The 15,777-nt window shown below is 37.3% G+C and overlaps 1 protein-coding gene across 5 annotated transcripts in view; it reads left to right on the top strand.

Annotated features, from left to right (window-relative positions):
• Nucleotides 1-15,777, top strand: part of NCALD (neurocalcin delta) — a 433,033-nt gene that overhangs the window by 198,470 nt on the left and 218,786 nt on the right. For all 5 annotated transcript variants that reach the window (XM_031650082.1, XM_031650081.1, XM_017962203.3 and 2 more), the window contains one exon: nt 9,314-9,363. The gene's annotated coding sequence lies outside the window, so the exon portion shown is untranslated. The remainder of the gene's footprint in view (nt 1-9,313; nt 9,364-15,777) is intronic.

Below are 15,777 nucleotides of genomic sequence, written 5' to 3'. Positions count from 1 at the left end.
CTCTGGAATGAGATTTGTTTCTTTGTGTTATTTTTTTTTTTCTTTTGTCATACATGCTTTCTGAATTTAAGACCAACTCTGAGATATAAATAAGGAAAATATTCATCCCTCACAACTGAATCACAGAATCGACATCGGAATGAATCACAGCATCTGAAGGAACCTCAGGAGAGTGGCAATAATGAGGGTCCTTTAAGGAAGCCTGAATCCTCTTAAATCTATATTTAATGTCTATGTTTATGAAAATGAAAAGAACTAGATGAATCCTCATTTAAGGACTCAGTCTAAAAGTAGACAAGACAATGGAATGCTTTAAAATATTTTTTCGACATTTGTGTAAAATGGAGCAGTGTGGATTGCATGCTGTTCAGACATTGGCCTCCATCTTAGCAGGATCTCTGGTTTTTCACTGCAGGCCAATGAATGCAAGGCCATTGACACAGCTCTCTGGTCCCGATGGTAACTGTGTTTATAAATGGTCAGCTGTGTTGTGTGTATATTTAGTTTATGCTAAATGCCCCTGAGAGGATGAATATCATCTGCTTCCAGTTTAGTTATGATTTGGAGCATGGTAGATTTTTTTCCAGATGAATGAATACTAAGCCTTTTCCATTTCCTGAGGAAAGTTAGGGTTGAATTCTGAACTGCAAATTGCCAAACTTGTTAAATCGAATTAAGACTAAATGTGAAGTGCTGTTGACTCTATTTTCAAGCACTTGTCAGAATATACTGTACTGCTCAATGAAAATGCCATGTTTTGAGTGAAAGATTAGATACCAGTGCTGAGAGACCAGAAACCATTTCATTCACCATTAGCATGAATGGATGATATGGCTGACTGATAGCATGGTTAGAAATAATGGCTAAATGGTATTGGTGACTATATAGTATCTTTATATAATATTAGAACTTTTCAAAGCCATTTTTATCTAAATGTTCTCAGAGTTTCATATCTCTGAGGATGCAAGAATACATATGATGGTAAAGATGGGAACAATAGACCCTGGGGATCAGTGGATGGGGAAAGAGGTTGGGAGGCTTAGGCCGAAGAACCACCTATTGGGTACTCTGCTTATGGCCTGGATGATGGGATTGTTGGGAGTCCGAGCCTCAGCATCACACAATTTACCCATGTAGCAAATCTGCACATGTATCCTTTAATCTATAATAAAAGTTGAAATTAAAAAAACTATCTTTCCAATAACATTATCAGCCCTGATAAATTTGTTAATAAAGTCTTTAAAATAGTCAAGCTCAAATATTCCATGTTACATATTCTATCTGAAACACAGGGAAAAATGGGATGCCAGTCAATACCTTTAATAATGTAAATAGAATCCCAGCACTAAATATAAGAGAAAGAACTTATTTTTAAAAATGTAATTATGTACAAAGTCCCTTTAAAAAAACCTTGAAATTAAACCAATATGTATAAAGTATTGTAACCATTATCACTATTACAAAAGGATTCTCTCCAGGCTACTGAGAAAGCAAAGTTGGCCAGCTACATGTATTTGTTTATTCATAAGCCATACATTCCTTGATAGAGATCTTAAAGGAAAAGTTAGGACTAATTTGGGATGGATGTCGGAACTGGAAGGGACTTGACAGCAGTTACACATCATTTTCTGTGTATAGAGAGCTAGTGATAGTGAGTGACTGCTCCAAGGTCACTTATCTGCCAATAAGTGGCCAAGGTGGGGTTAGACCCTAGACTTTCATTTCTGTGCTCTTTCTGTCTTACCTCCTTGCCTTCCAGGAGTGAGATAGATTAGCAAGATAAATGTGTAGTTGTCTTAGTCTTTTCATGCTGCTATAACAAAATACTCACAACTGGGTAATTTATAAAGTACAGAAACTTGTTTTTGTGGTTCTGGACTTCTGGGAAGTCCAAGATCAAGATGCCAGCAAATGTCTGGTGAGAGCTGCTGTCTGCCTCAACATGGCGCTTCTTCTTGTTTCCTCACTTGGTGAAAGGGACACAAAAGGGCAAAAGGGCCAAATGCTGTGTGAGGCCCTCTTTTATAGGAACCTTAATTCCATTCATGAGGGATGAGCCCTCATGATGTAATCATCCACTTAAAGCCCCACCTTTAATACTACAGTAGTCCCTCCTTGTCCATAGTTTCACTTTCCTAGGTACAGTACAAGGAGATATTCTGAGAGAGAGAGAGAGAAATAGAGACCACATTCACGTGATTTTTAATACAATACAAAAATCACATTCATGTGATTTTTAATATAATATAGTGTTACAGTTATTCTATTTTATTATTGGTTGTGGTTAATCTCTTGCTGTGTATAATTTCTAAATTAAACCTTATCATAGGTATGTATGTATGTATAGAAGAAAAACATAGCATATGTAGAAAACATAGTATGTATCAGATTCAGTACTATTTGAGGTTTTAGGCATCCCCTTGGGGTTCTTGGAATGTATATTTCCTGTGGATAATGGGGCACAACTGTATTGTACTGGAGATACTACGTTTCAACACCAATTTTGTAAAGACACAGAAATTCAAGCCATGGCAGCAATCTGTAGAATTTTTTTTTTTGCATATATATTTTAATGAAAGCAGCTATTATATGAAGAATGAAATACATACTCTGTCGTTATTATCCTTGTACTCCTACATGTTCCTGCTCTTTCAATCCCACCTTCACTATTTTCTCATTAATTGCTGAGAACAAATAGGTAAGATAGGGTGTGTTTCAATGTGCTTCTGTGAGCAGGTCAATGAAATGTGTCCAATAACGTAGAAGATAGATTTTTTCTTCTCTTGGTCTCATCCAGTTGTCTTACACATCATCTAGTAGCTTGGTATTTAATGGGCTGTCCATTCTGATGCTACAGAAATCTGTCAGGGTTCTCTCATAGGTCAGCACTAGTCACCACTCATTTATTTATCTTGTCATTTAACCAAGCACTTTTTTTTTTTTTGCATGAAGCATCATCATTTCCAGAGACACCATTTTTAAAGTAAAATCTCAAAATCTAAAATTGAGTTAATTATATTTTAAATCATAAAACACTTTAAATTCACTTTGACATGTTTTCAGATCTTAGAGGCTGAGGCAGGAGCATTGCTTGAATCCTGGAGGCAGAGGTTGCAGTGAGCTGAGATTGTGCCACTGCACTTCAGCCTGGGCAACAGAGGGAGATTCTTGTCTCAAAAAAAACAACAAAAAAAGTACTTTTCAAGTTGTATTATGTTTGGGTGTCAACAATATAACTTTGAGATGAAGGAATATACATAAAAATTATTTCACAGATTTTTTTCAGTTAAAAAATCATACTTGGAAAGATTACATTTTATTAAACCAAACATCTTCCATAGTATCTATATTATTAAAATGTACAGGTTATTATGAGTAAGGAAAAAATTAAGAATCTGTCTTAGATAAGAATTCTTAGATTGTTGGAGCTAGAAATAGAGTAATAGTTATAATCTGTGGAACATTCCAAGGTTCAATAACTTACATGAAGTCCTTACCACTGACGTATACCACTTCTAGTCTATGTTCAGAGGGACACCTTTTTTAACTCTTTGGTAAAATCCTGATTTCTCCTTTAACAGTATTCAATTCTCCATTAAGTGCTTAGATGAATATGAGTCTTTGGTGTATTGACTGAGGTGCATTTGTAGTTATTGGTACATCACCAAATATACAGAAATTGGTTACATGTTTTCTAATGTTTTCCTAACATGTCAGTTGGAATACCTTTTCTTCTTTGATTATTACAATTAATTTTTTAATAAAAAAGGAGGAATTTTAGAAATCCAAACAATTGCACATTTATTGATATTTTATTCCCAATAAAAGTGATACTTTGATATTTAAGAATTCAATAATATAATTTGAGATTTTTTTTTTACAGATTTCTGAAGAGGGCTTTGGTCCTCTTAATAGCTTTGAAACTGCACTTGACAGACTAATTAGATTGTCTAGACTGGCACTCTCAGAGGTACTTAAATGCACATTTTACGTCAGACACAAAATCTGAGAGACTACTCCTTCCTTGTGCCCAGTAGTAATGGGATCCAGTAGATCACACCCACTTCCTTGAAGCCTTCTCAATCAGACATGCTGAGTTAGTCCTTTCACAGGCAGTTCTTTTGATACTTTCCTTCCCTATGAATCTAACCAATATAATATTCCTATTTATTGACTCATTTTATTGTCATTTCCTATTGTCACATTACATGGACTGCGTCTGCTAGTTCCTTTTTTTCCAACTTTTATTTTAGATTCAGTAGGTATATGTGCAGGTTTGTTACCTGGTATATTGCATGATGCTGAGGTTCGGGGTATCAATAATTCTGTCACTCAGGTACTGAACATAGTACCCAGTGGTTAGTCCTTCAACTCTTCCCCCATTTCTCCCTCTCTCCTCTAGTAGTCCCTGGTGTCTGTTGTTCCCATTTTTATGTCCATGTGTACCAATGTTTAGCTCACACTTATAAGTGAGAAGATGTGATATTTGGTTTTCTGCTCCTGTGTTAATTCACTTAGAATAATGGACTCCAGCTTTATCCATGTTGCTGCAATGAACATGCTTTCATTCTTTTTATGGCTGCATAGTATTCCATGGTATATATGTGCCACATATTTTTTAGTCTAATTCACCATTGATGGGCACCTAGGTTTGATTCCATGTCTTTGCTGTTGTGAATACTGTTGCGATGAATATGTGAGTTCATGTGTCTTTTTGTAGAATAATTTATTTTCTTTTCAATATATACTCAGTAATGGGATTGCTGGGTGAAATGGTAGTTCTGTTTTAAGAATTTTCTTAAAGTTTTTAATTCTTAAAGAATATTTCTTTATGAAATCTCCAGACTGTTTTCTTTTTTTTTTCCTCTTGAGACAAGGTCTCACTCTTTCACTCGGGCTGGAGTGCAGTGGCACAATCATGTCTCACTATAGCCTGGACCTCCTGGGCTCAAGTGATCTTCCCACTTCAGCCTCCCAAACAGTTGGGACTACAGGCATGCACCACCACACTCAGCTAATTTTTGTATTTTTTGTAGAGGTGGAGTTTTGTCATCTTGTTCAGGCTGGTCTTGAACTCCTGGGCTCAAGTGATCCGTCCACTTTGGCCTCCCGAAGTGCTGGGGCTACAGGCATGAGCCACCATGCCCAGCCCCAAACTGCTTTTCTACAGGGGTTGAACTACTCTATATTCCCACCAACAGTGTGTAAGCATTCCCTTTTCTTTGTAGCCCCAAAAAGTTTATTAAAAAGTTTTTTGACTTTTAAATAATAGCCATTCTGACTGGTGTGAGATGGTGTCCCATTGTGGTTTTGATTTGCATTTCTCTGATCATTGGTGATTTGAAGCATTTTTGCATGTTTGTTGGCTGCTTGTAGTTTTCTTGTGGGATGTGTCCACATTTTTTTGCTTTTTAAAAATTCTTTTATTTTTTGCTTGCCTGCTGAGTTTAAGCTCCTTATAGATTCTGGATATTAGACCTTTGTTGGATGCATAGTTTGCAAATATTTTCTTCCATTCTGTAGATTGTCTGTTTACTCTGTTGATAGTTTCTTTTGCTGTGCAGAAGCTCTTTAGTTTAACTAGTTCTCATTTTATCAATTTTTGTTTTTGTTGCAATTGCTTTTCAGGGCCTAGTCATAAATTCTTTTCCAAGGCCGATGTCCAGAATAATGTTTTCTAGGTTTTCTTCTAGGATTCTTATAGTTTGAGGTCTTACATCTAAATCTTTCATCCATCTTGAGTTAATTTTTTTATATGATGAAAGGTAGAGGTTCGGTTTCATTGTTTTGCATGTGGCTAGCCAGCTATCCCAGCACCATTTTTTGAATAGGAAGTCCTTTCCGTGATGCTTATTTTTGTTGACTTTGTTGAAGATCAGATGGTTGTATGTGTGCAGCTTTATTTTCTGTGTTCTCTATTCTGTTCCATTGGTCTATGTGTCTGTTTTTGCACCAGTACCATGCTGTTTTGGTGACTGTAGTCGTATAGTATAGTTTGAAGTCAGATAACGTGATGCCTCCAGCTTTGTTCTTTTTGCTTAGGATTGCTTTGGCTATTTGGGTTCCTTTTTGGTTCTATATAAATTTTAGAATTATAGAATTTGGTTCTATATTAATTTCATTTCTTGTTCTATGAAAAATGATGTTGGTGGTTTGATACGAATAGCATCGAATCTCTGGGTTGCTTTGGGTAATGTGGCCAATTTAACAACATTGATCCTTCTGATTCATGAGCATGGAATGTTTTAGCATTTGTTTGTGTCATCTTAGGTATCTTTTGGCAATGTCATGTAGTTTTCCTTGTAGAGATCTTTCACTTCCTTGGTTAGATGTTTTCCTAGGTATGTGTGTGTGTGTGTGTGTGTGTGTGTGTGTGTGTGTATGCATGTGTGTGGCTATTGTAAATGGGATTGTGTTCTTGATTTGGCCCTCAGCTTGAATATTGTTAGTGTATAGAAATGTGACTGATTTTTGTACATTGATTTTGTATCCTGAAACTTTACTGAAGAAGTTTATCAGTTGCAGGAGTCTTTGGACAGAGTCTTTAGGGTTTTCTAGGTATAGAATCATATTCTCTGTGAGGAGAGACAGTTTGATTTCTTCTTTTCCTATTTGGATGCCTTTTAGTTCTTCCTCTTGCCTGATTGCTCTGTCTAGGACTTCCAGTATTATTAATAGACCGAATAGGGGTGGTGAGAGTGGGCATACTTGTCTTTTTCCAGTTCTTAAGGGTAAGGCTTCTAGTTTTTGCCCCTTTAGTGTGATATTGGCTGTTGGTTTACCATACATGGCTCTTAAATTTTGAGGTATGTTCTTTCCATGCCTAGTTTCTTGAGGGTTTTTTTCATGAAGAGGTGTTGGATTTTATCAAAAACTTTTTGTGTTTATCAAGATGATCATATGGTTTTTGCTTTTAATTGTGTTTATGTGGTGAATCAAATTTATTGATTTGCATATGTTGAGCGAACCTTGCACCCTAGGAATGAAGCCTGCTTGATCATGGTGAATTAACTTTTTGATGTGCTATTGGATTTAGTCTGCTAGTATTTTGTTGAGAATTTTTGCTTCTTTGTTTATCAGAGATATTAGCCAGTAGTTTTCTTTTTTTGTTGTTGTGTCTTTGCCCGGTTTTGGTATCAGAGTGATGCTGGCTTTGTAGAATGAGTTAGGGAGGAGTTCTTTCTCCTCTATTATTTGGAATAGTTTCCGTAAAATTGGTACCAGCTCTTCTTTGTACATCTGGTAGAATTTGGCTGTGAATCCATCTAGTCCTGAGGTTTTTTTGATTAACAGGGTTTTTTTAAAATTACTGCTTCAAGTTTAGAACTTGATGCTGGTCTGTTAAGGGTTTCAATTTCCTTCTAATCAGCCTTAGGAGGTTGTGTGTTTCCAGGAATTTACTCATTTTCTCTAAATTTTCTAGTTTGCATGCATAGAATTGTTCCTAATAGTTTCTGAGGATCTTTTGTATTTCTGTGGGATTCATTGCAATATCACCTTTGTCATTTGTGACTGTGCTTATTTGTATCTTCTCTTTTTTTCTTCATTAATCTAGCTAATGGTCCATCAATCTTGTTTATCCTTTCAAAGAACCAGCTTTTAGTTTTGTTGCTTCTTCATATGAATTTTTGGGTCTCAACTTTGTTCATTTTTGCTCTGATTTTATTTTCTTCTGCTAGCTTTGTGGTTACTTTGCTCTTGTTTTTCTAGATCCTCTAGGTTTAATGTTAGACTGCTAATTTGAGATCTTTTTAAATTTTTGAGGTAGGCATTTACTGCTATAACTTTCCTCTGCTTTTGCAGCATCCCAGTGATATTGGTATGTTGTATCTCTGCTTTCATTTATTTCAAAGAATTTCTTGATTTCTGCCTTAATTTTATTGTTTACTAAAAGTCACTCAGAAGCAAGTTGTTTAATTTTCATGTAATTTTTCAATTTTGAGAGATCTTGGAGTTTATTTCTATTTTTATTGCACTATAGTCTAAGAGTATGGTTTTGATTTTGATATTTTTGAATTTATTGAGACTTGCTTTACAGTTGAGCATGTGGTTAATCTTAGAGTATGTTTCATGTGCAGGTGAGAAGAATATATATTCTATACTTGATGGATGGAGTATTCTGTAGATGTCTGTTAGTTCTCATTGGTCAAGTGTCAAATTTAAGTCCAGAAATTCTTTATTAGTTTTCTGCCTTGATGATCTGTCAATGGGGTGTTAAAGCTCCCTACTATTATTGTGTGACTGTGTGAGTCTTTTTGTAGGTCTAGAAGTACTTGTTTTGTGAATCTGGGTGCTCTGATGTTGGGTGCATATATATTTAGGATAGTTAAGTCTTCTTTAATTGAACTTTTTATCATTATGTAATACCCTTCTTTGTCCTTTTTCACTGTTGTTGGTTTAAAATCTGTTTTATCTGATAAAAGAACAGCAACTCCTGCTTTTTTTCATTTGGTTTTCTGTTTGCATGGTAGATCTTTCTCCAACCCTTTACTTTGAGCCTATGGGTCTCTTGAAGACAGCAGACAATTGGGCCTCATTCTTTTATCCAACTTGCCACTCTGTGCCTTTTAAGTGCGAGCATTTAAACCATTGGCATTCAAGTAATAGTGATATGTAAGGTTTTGATCCTATCATAAGTTGTTAGCTGGTTGCTTTGTAGTTTCTATTTTGTAGTTGTTTTATAGAGTCTGTGGGCTATGTACTTAACAGTACTTTTGTGATAGCAAGTATCATTCTTTTGTTTCCATGTTTAGAACTCCCTTAAGGATCTCTCATAAGGCTGGTCTAGTGGTAACGAATTCCCTTAGCACTTGCTTGTCTGGAAAATATTTTGTTTAAATATTTTATTTAATATTTTATTTAAATATTTTATTTATTTAACCTTCTTTTGTGAAGCTTAATTTGGTGGGATAATTCTTTTTTGGATATCCCTAAACTTTGATATATCTAGAAGGCAGCTCATCTGGTACTTGCTCTGAACTGAAAATGAAGGCCCACATTCTTGAGTATTCCTTTACTTAACTCTCATATCCTCTTCCAAGGAGTTATAAATATTAACAAGAAGTCCATTCCAGGTTCCCCATTGTTTCAGTCTCTGCTTTCTTTTCTCAGGGAGTCCATTTTGCTGAACCTCACATCCACCCTAACCTGCACTCTCTTTTCCAAAACACATTATTAACAAGTAATAAACCATGTCATGGGACATCAGTCTCCCAGTGTTCTGCCATTAAAATAGGTGGGATAATGACCTCAGGACAAAGATTCCTTAAAGATATTTGCATTCACCATTATTGTTTTGCATGTTTTCTTTCAGATTATCTCAACTTTGGTCTCCTGGGACCACTCATTGGTGACAGTCAGAAAGTAAGTGTACATTTAAAATTTTCTTCTTAGCTATAAATAGAAATCTCAGTTTTGTTCAGTGGTTTTCACAAGAGACCATTCTGTTCAAATGTTTTATCAAGAATAGCAGCATAATGAATGGGAGTTTCATATATATAAAAGATACTAAAGACCCTTTAAAAAATTTATGGAAATGATAAATAAATAGAAATGAAGTAAATAAGGTACTGCCTGCCTATCACCTTTGAATATTACTTATAGCATAATAAAGTATATTTGCAGCCACTGAGTGGAGTAGTTTTTACATAACATCTTCATCCCAGGCAGCTGCCAGAGTCTTCTCAAGGGGCACATTACAATAGTCTCCTCCTTTATGTTAAATTGGGTCATATTCCAAGAGGTATCTCAAATGGCATTAAGCACCAATTAACAGATATCAGATAGTCTGGCACCTAATGGGAACATAACAGATTTGTATTAGAGAATGAATGTGTGGGTGAATTAATTCATCAATTTGTGTGACAGCTCTGCAAAGTCCTCACCACTGCAAGGCAATGTAGGAATTAGCTCCAAATCTAACTCCAATGTGGTTAGCTCCAAATCAGGATCCAGATACTTGAGTTCAGTTTCAGCTCTGTCGGTTACTATCTGGGTGACTATGGGACATATCCAAATATCTCTGTTTCTTGTTTTTTTGGTCCACAAAATGGGACTAATACCACCTATCTTGTTGTTAGGAGGTTATTACAAGGATTAAATGAGTTAATATTTTCAAAGTGCTTAAAACAGTGCCTGGCACATGGTAATCACTGCAAAAATGTTTGTCAAATACATTAAAATAAATTAAGAATATAGGGACATTCCAAGATCCCATATTTAGAGACTGAAAAACTGGTTTGGTCTGGAAGCAAACAATACATACCTATTTCCCATACCTTCGTTTCTAATACTATTTTCCGATGAAATGAACCAGGGTTCCTTGGAGAAATGGCTGATTTAAGACTGTGGCAGAAAATATACAAGATGAGCCTGGAGCATCTTGTAGTGCTATAAAGTAAAGGAGTGCACAAAATAAAAATCCACAATGATGGTTGTATGTGAAAAGAATACAGGACTCAATCGAAAGTACTTTCAATGTCCAAAGATGGAAAATTCGAGCAAAGAAAGTTAGAATTAGGATATCACTTAAAGCACAAAATACATATCTATACTGATGTAAATACATGATTGAATAAATAAATGAAGATAATGTGGAAGAATTCCAAATAATGTATGTAAGATACTCTGCCTTTCAGAGGGTAAAGCATAACCCTCCCTGGGGGCTGCACAGAATGACTTTCTTTCAAAGAGTATAGTAAAGAAAGGGATGGGGAAAAGTAACTTCACAATGGAGAAACCCGAGCAAACACTATCTCAAGCCAGGTGATTAAGGTTAACATCAGCAGTGGCAGGTCACACTGGTAGTAGGTACCCTTGACATGATGTGATGAGAAGAGCACTTTGCCTTTGTGATCTTCCTCTCCAAAATACTTGATCTAAGTCTAATCATGAGAAAAGCATAAGACAAATTCTAATAGAGTGACATGCTACAAAATATCTGACCAGTACCCCTCAAAGCTGTGAAGGTCATCAGAAACAACTGAAGTCTGAGAGATAGTCACAATCAAGAGAAGCCTAAGGAGAGATGATGACTCAATGTAATGTGGGATCCTGGACCAAAAATAAGACATTAGGTAAAAACTAAGAAAGTTTGACTAAAGTATGGAGTTTAGTTAACAATAATGTATCAACATTGGTTCATTGAATGTGATAAATGTTCCATGCTAATGTAAGATGTTAATATTTGGGAAAACTGAGTATGGGGTATATAAGAACTTTCTATATTATCTTTATAATTCTGTAAATCTAAAACTGTTTGAAAATAAAACATTTATTTAAAAAACACTTAAGTAGGCCAGGCACAGTGGCTCACGCCTATAATCCCAGCACTTTGGGAGGCCGAGGCAGGTGGATCATGTGAGCTTGGGAGTTCGAGACCAGCCTGACCAACATGGAGAAGCCCCATCTCTACTAAAAATACAAAATTAGCCGGGCATGGTGGCGCATGCCTGTAATTCCAGTTACTCAGGAGGCTGAGGCAGGAGAATCGCTTGAATCCAGGAGGCGGAGGTTGTGGTGAGCCAAGATCACACCATTGCACTCCAGCCTGGGCAACAAGAGCGAAACTCTGTCTCAAAACAAAACAAAACAGTTAAGTAGACACACCAAAACCAAAAACAACAAAAATGAAAACAAACAAACAAACAAAAACTGGTTTGGGGGTATACCTTCCAATTTTTAAGTACCAAAATGAAACTATTTTGATATTTTGAAAAATGTTGAATCCAATTCATTTATGTTTCAAGACTCACGGATGGAGAATGATATTCTGCATTCAAGTTTTGAATTGAATAAAGGTATACATATGTATAAAGCATTCTGCTATATTTCTGTTATTGTCAACAGCAGGAAGAAAATAATAATTGGCAAAGCGGAACTTTTTTTCAAGAATGGCTGTTATTTGAGTGCAAAGTGGATTATGACATGTGTTGGTTGTATATTGCTACATAACAAATTGCCACAAATATAGTGACTTAAAACAATGTGTGTTTGTTATGCTCCATCTTCTTGGGTCAGGAGTCTAAGTACAGCTTGGACCTCTGCTTAGGGTCTTGGAAAGGTGTCATCAAGGTCTTGACTGTGCTGTGTTCTTGCCTGGAGCTTGGGTTTTTTTCTTCTAAGCTCACGTAGCTGTTGGCAGAATCCAGCTGAGATTGTAGGACTGAGGTTCCCACTTTATTTCTGGCAGTCACCTGGGTCACTCTCATGTCCTAGGAATCGCCCACAGCTTCTTCCCACGTGGCGTCTCACAGGCTTGTCACAACATGACAGCTTATGCCTTCAACCTCTGCAGGAGCAACTCCCATTGCAACCTGCTGAGACACCAAGGCAGTGAAATATTCAATGAAAGCATTGACTATGCCATATTCCATTTGCTAAAAAGCAAGTCACAGGTTGTGCCTGCACTCTGTAGGAGGGGATTACATAAGACATGACTCAGTGGGGATCACCTGAGGGTGTGTCCACTACAATATGAGAGTTACAAAACAGATACATGTGGCTGGGCATTGGGATTCCACCACAGATGAGCAAACTAAAGGAGAGGCAAATCAGAAATGCCTGCTTCTTGCTTTCAAGCAAACTATAGCTCTAGGTAAATAAATAGATTTCACCTCTTCCCCCCAACAAAGTTGTTAAAAAATACTTCTAAATACTCCTCAAAGTTATCAAGTGAGAATTAGGATTATCTGAAGATGAAGGAGTCGGAGAAAAAGATTTGGAGACAGCTCATAAATACATCATCATTTCCCTGACTAATACTTTCTCTTTTTTAGTGAGGAAATTTGCACAAAAATATGTTCTCAACTCCATAGCACCAATGTCTATGCACCCTAATAACTCATTTTATGAAAGTTCAAATAACATGATCTCATTTTCAACTTTTCATGACTTAATTTTTTTCATTTTTGAGACTGTTTAGTTTTTTTAATGCTTATTTTTTAAAATTCTGCCTGCCAATAATTATTAATACAATGATACTGTTTAGTTTTTTTAATATTTTACATGATGTTTGTAAATTTCATATTTTCAATGTATTCAATAATTCTTTTCACTAGTTTCTTCCTTTTTTTTTTTTTTTTTTTTTTGAGACGGAATCTCGCTCTGTTGCCCAGGCTGGAGTGCAGTGGTGCAATCTCGGCTCGCTGCAAGCTCCGCCTCCCGAGTTCACGCCATTCTCCTGCCTCAGCCTCCCGTGTAGCTGGGACTACAGGCGCCCGCCGTCACGTCCAGCTAATTTTTTTGTATTTTTAGTAGAGACGGGGTTTCACCGTTTTAGCCAGGATGGTCTCGATCTCCTGACCTCGTGATCCGCCCGTCTCGGCCTCCCAAAGTGCTGGGATTACAGGTGTGAGCCACCGTGCCCGGCCCTACTAGTTTCTTTTTATGAGTTCTGAATCCTTTCTTATAAAATATGAATTACAAAAATACTGGCATGGCCGTTTGGCTCCAGCATTGTAATCACCACCCAGATTTTTAGGACCTCAAAAATATTTATTTTTCCTGATTGTTCTTTAGAACACGAAACTGTCTCAGAAATCCTTCTATTTAGGTATCTGAAGTGCAAGTTTCTGCTTGCATCTGGAAATAAAGCACAAGATCCCTTATTAGACCTTGTGTCTAATTGTGGGTTTGGATCATGTCATCACTGTGTCTATGAATATCCAGAGAGGTTACTACAAACCTCTTAGGGGACTGAAGCAGAAACCTTTGCTATTTATGTCTCAGATATGCAGCCACCATGAAGAAAGCAGGTAACCTGTGGAAACGCAGCTCATTAGTAGCCAAGATGAAATGAAAAGGAAATATATATTGCAATCATTTAATTAATAAACTCACAAGAGGGGCTGGGTGCCATGGCTCATACCTGTAATCCCAGCACTTTGGGAGGCCGAGGTGGCGGATCACTTGTGGTCAGGAATTCGAGACCGGCCTGGCCAACATGGCGAAACCCCGTCTCTACTGAAAATACAAAAATTAGCCAGGCATGGTGGCGTATGCCTGTAGTCCCAGGTACTAGGGAGCCTGAAGTGGGAGGATCACTTGAACCTAGGAGGCAGAGGTTGCAGTGAGCCGAGATCGTGCCGTTGTACTCCAACCTGGGCAACAGAGTCAGATTCTGTCTCAAAAAAATAAAAAAGAAAAAAAAAAATTCACAAGAGGAAGGATTTCTTGTGGCCTCCTTCTCCCCACTGCTTTTTTTTTTTTTCCCCCAAGTCTCTACATGCCTGTATTTTTCTTTTTTCTACTCGTTCACAATAGGCCTGAGGCTGTAGCTATTGGTTCCTCTTGTGCCAAAGGGTACAAAGGATTGTTATTAAGCATTGTGAGAACATGATCACCTGTAGCTATTGGTAAAATAACTCATTTAGCACATAAAGGTCAGAGCTTACCTGCTTCCTTCTTTCCTCCCTGGGGTTGTTTTCTTTGTATGAATTAAATAAAGGGGACTTTTTTGAAAATAGGAAGTAGATTAGTGTAAATAGCAGTAACCTTTCCTGTTTGTGAAGGAGGCATTCAGTGAAAGCTCAGAGCAAGTGCATTTATCTTTAGCTGGAAGGTCATAGAGCGAAATGATTCTTGAGCAGGGCTAAATTCATGGAAAGTCTTAGGTTTTCTCAAGGTCATTGGCCTGTAGTGGTCATCAGAGCTCTTTCTCATGGTTTTAACTGAGCTGCACCAGGGATTTAGGTTTGCTTAGTGGTTTTATTAGATATATTTGCCACATATCTTAATATATAAATCTGGTACACGTACCTTTTACCAAAATTCTGGGTCTATTTATTATGTGAATAGAACAACCACTAGATCTTTTTGTCAAAAGAGCTGGGTTTATTTTGAAGTAATGCATTTTATAAATAGTATCTTTGTACATTATATCTGTCTTTCCATTTTGTTTCTAGACCATCCTAGCATCCTTTCTGTATTACAGTGATTAAATCCACACTGGATTTCCTTGTTAGGGAGTGCCTAGGTAGCACGTGGCTGTGGCAGTCTGGGAAGACAGACATTCACCAACTCGTTTGTTATTTCTCTTTATTTGGTACTATTCTTGGGACCCTGTGTCCCTGAAATTACCTCCTCTCATTCTAAGCTCTCCTTTCCTGGGATTTCCTATTACATATGTATTCTGTATTTGGTCATCCCTGTCTTATTTCCCCATTGTTTGCTATTGATACTTTTTCTCTCCAGACACTATAAGCTCTTGGAGGGCAAGGTCCTGCCTTCTTGTCTTTTATGCCATCACAGTACTTGGTGACCTCAGCACTCGATGCCCACCTGCCACCATCCCTCATACCTCCTCCTCTCACATCGGATCAAAACACTGTTTCCTCAAGTCAAGTAAAAACTTACATACCTTCCATTTGCCCTGCCCTGTGCTCAGGGCCACAGAGATGGGGCCAGCCAAGCAAAACTTCCTAGAACACACCTGTCCTAGAACCTCCCATCCTCTTCTCAGGACCACTTTTCCCATCTCAGAGGCCCTAGGCTCCTTTCTGGGCATTTCTCCTGTGTCTCATTCTCTGACATCTTTATTCTCACTGAGGTCTCAGTGTAGGATTGCTCCTCCTAGGGCAATCATGTTCTCAGAGAGTGATCCTGAAGACTAGAAAGACTTCAGGCCCAAAATAATGCCCTCCCAATGGTGAAATTCTAGGCACCATGATAGGCAATGGTGGAGACATGATTAACCCATCCTTGTCCAGCCTCCCTTAAATCACATCACATAGGTAGATGCATGCTTTGCTTGCTATGGGTCTACCCTGTCTAGGAACT

Source organism: Papio anubis, chromosome 8 (genome assembly GCF_008728515.1).
Source record: "Papio anubis isolate 15944 chromosome 8, Panubis1.0, whole genome shotgun sequence".
Taxonomy (NCBI): Eukaryota; Metazoa; Chordata; class Mammalia; order Primates; family Cercopithecidae; genus Papio; species Papio anubis.
This window is presented reverse-complemented; position numbering and strand designations above follow the sequence as displayed.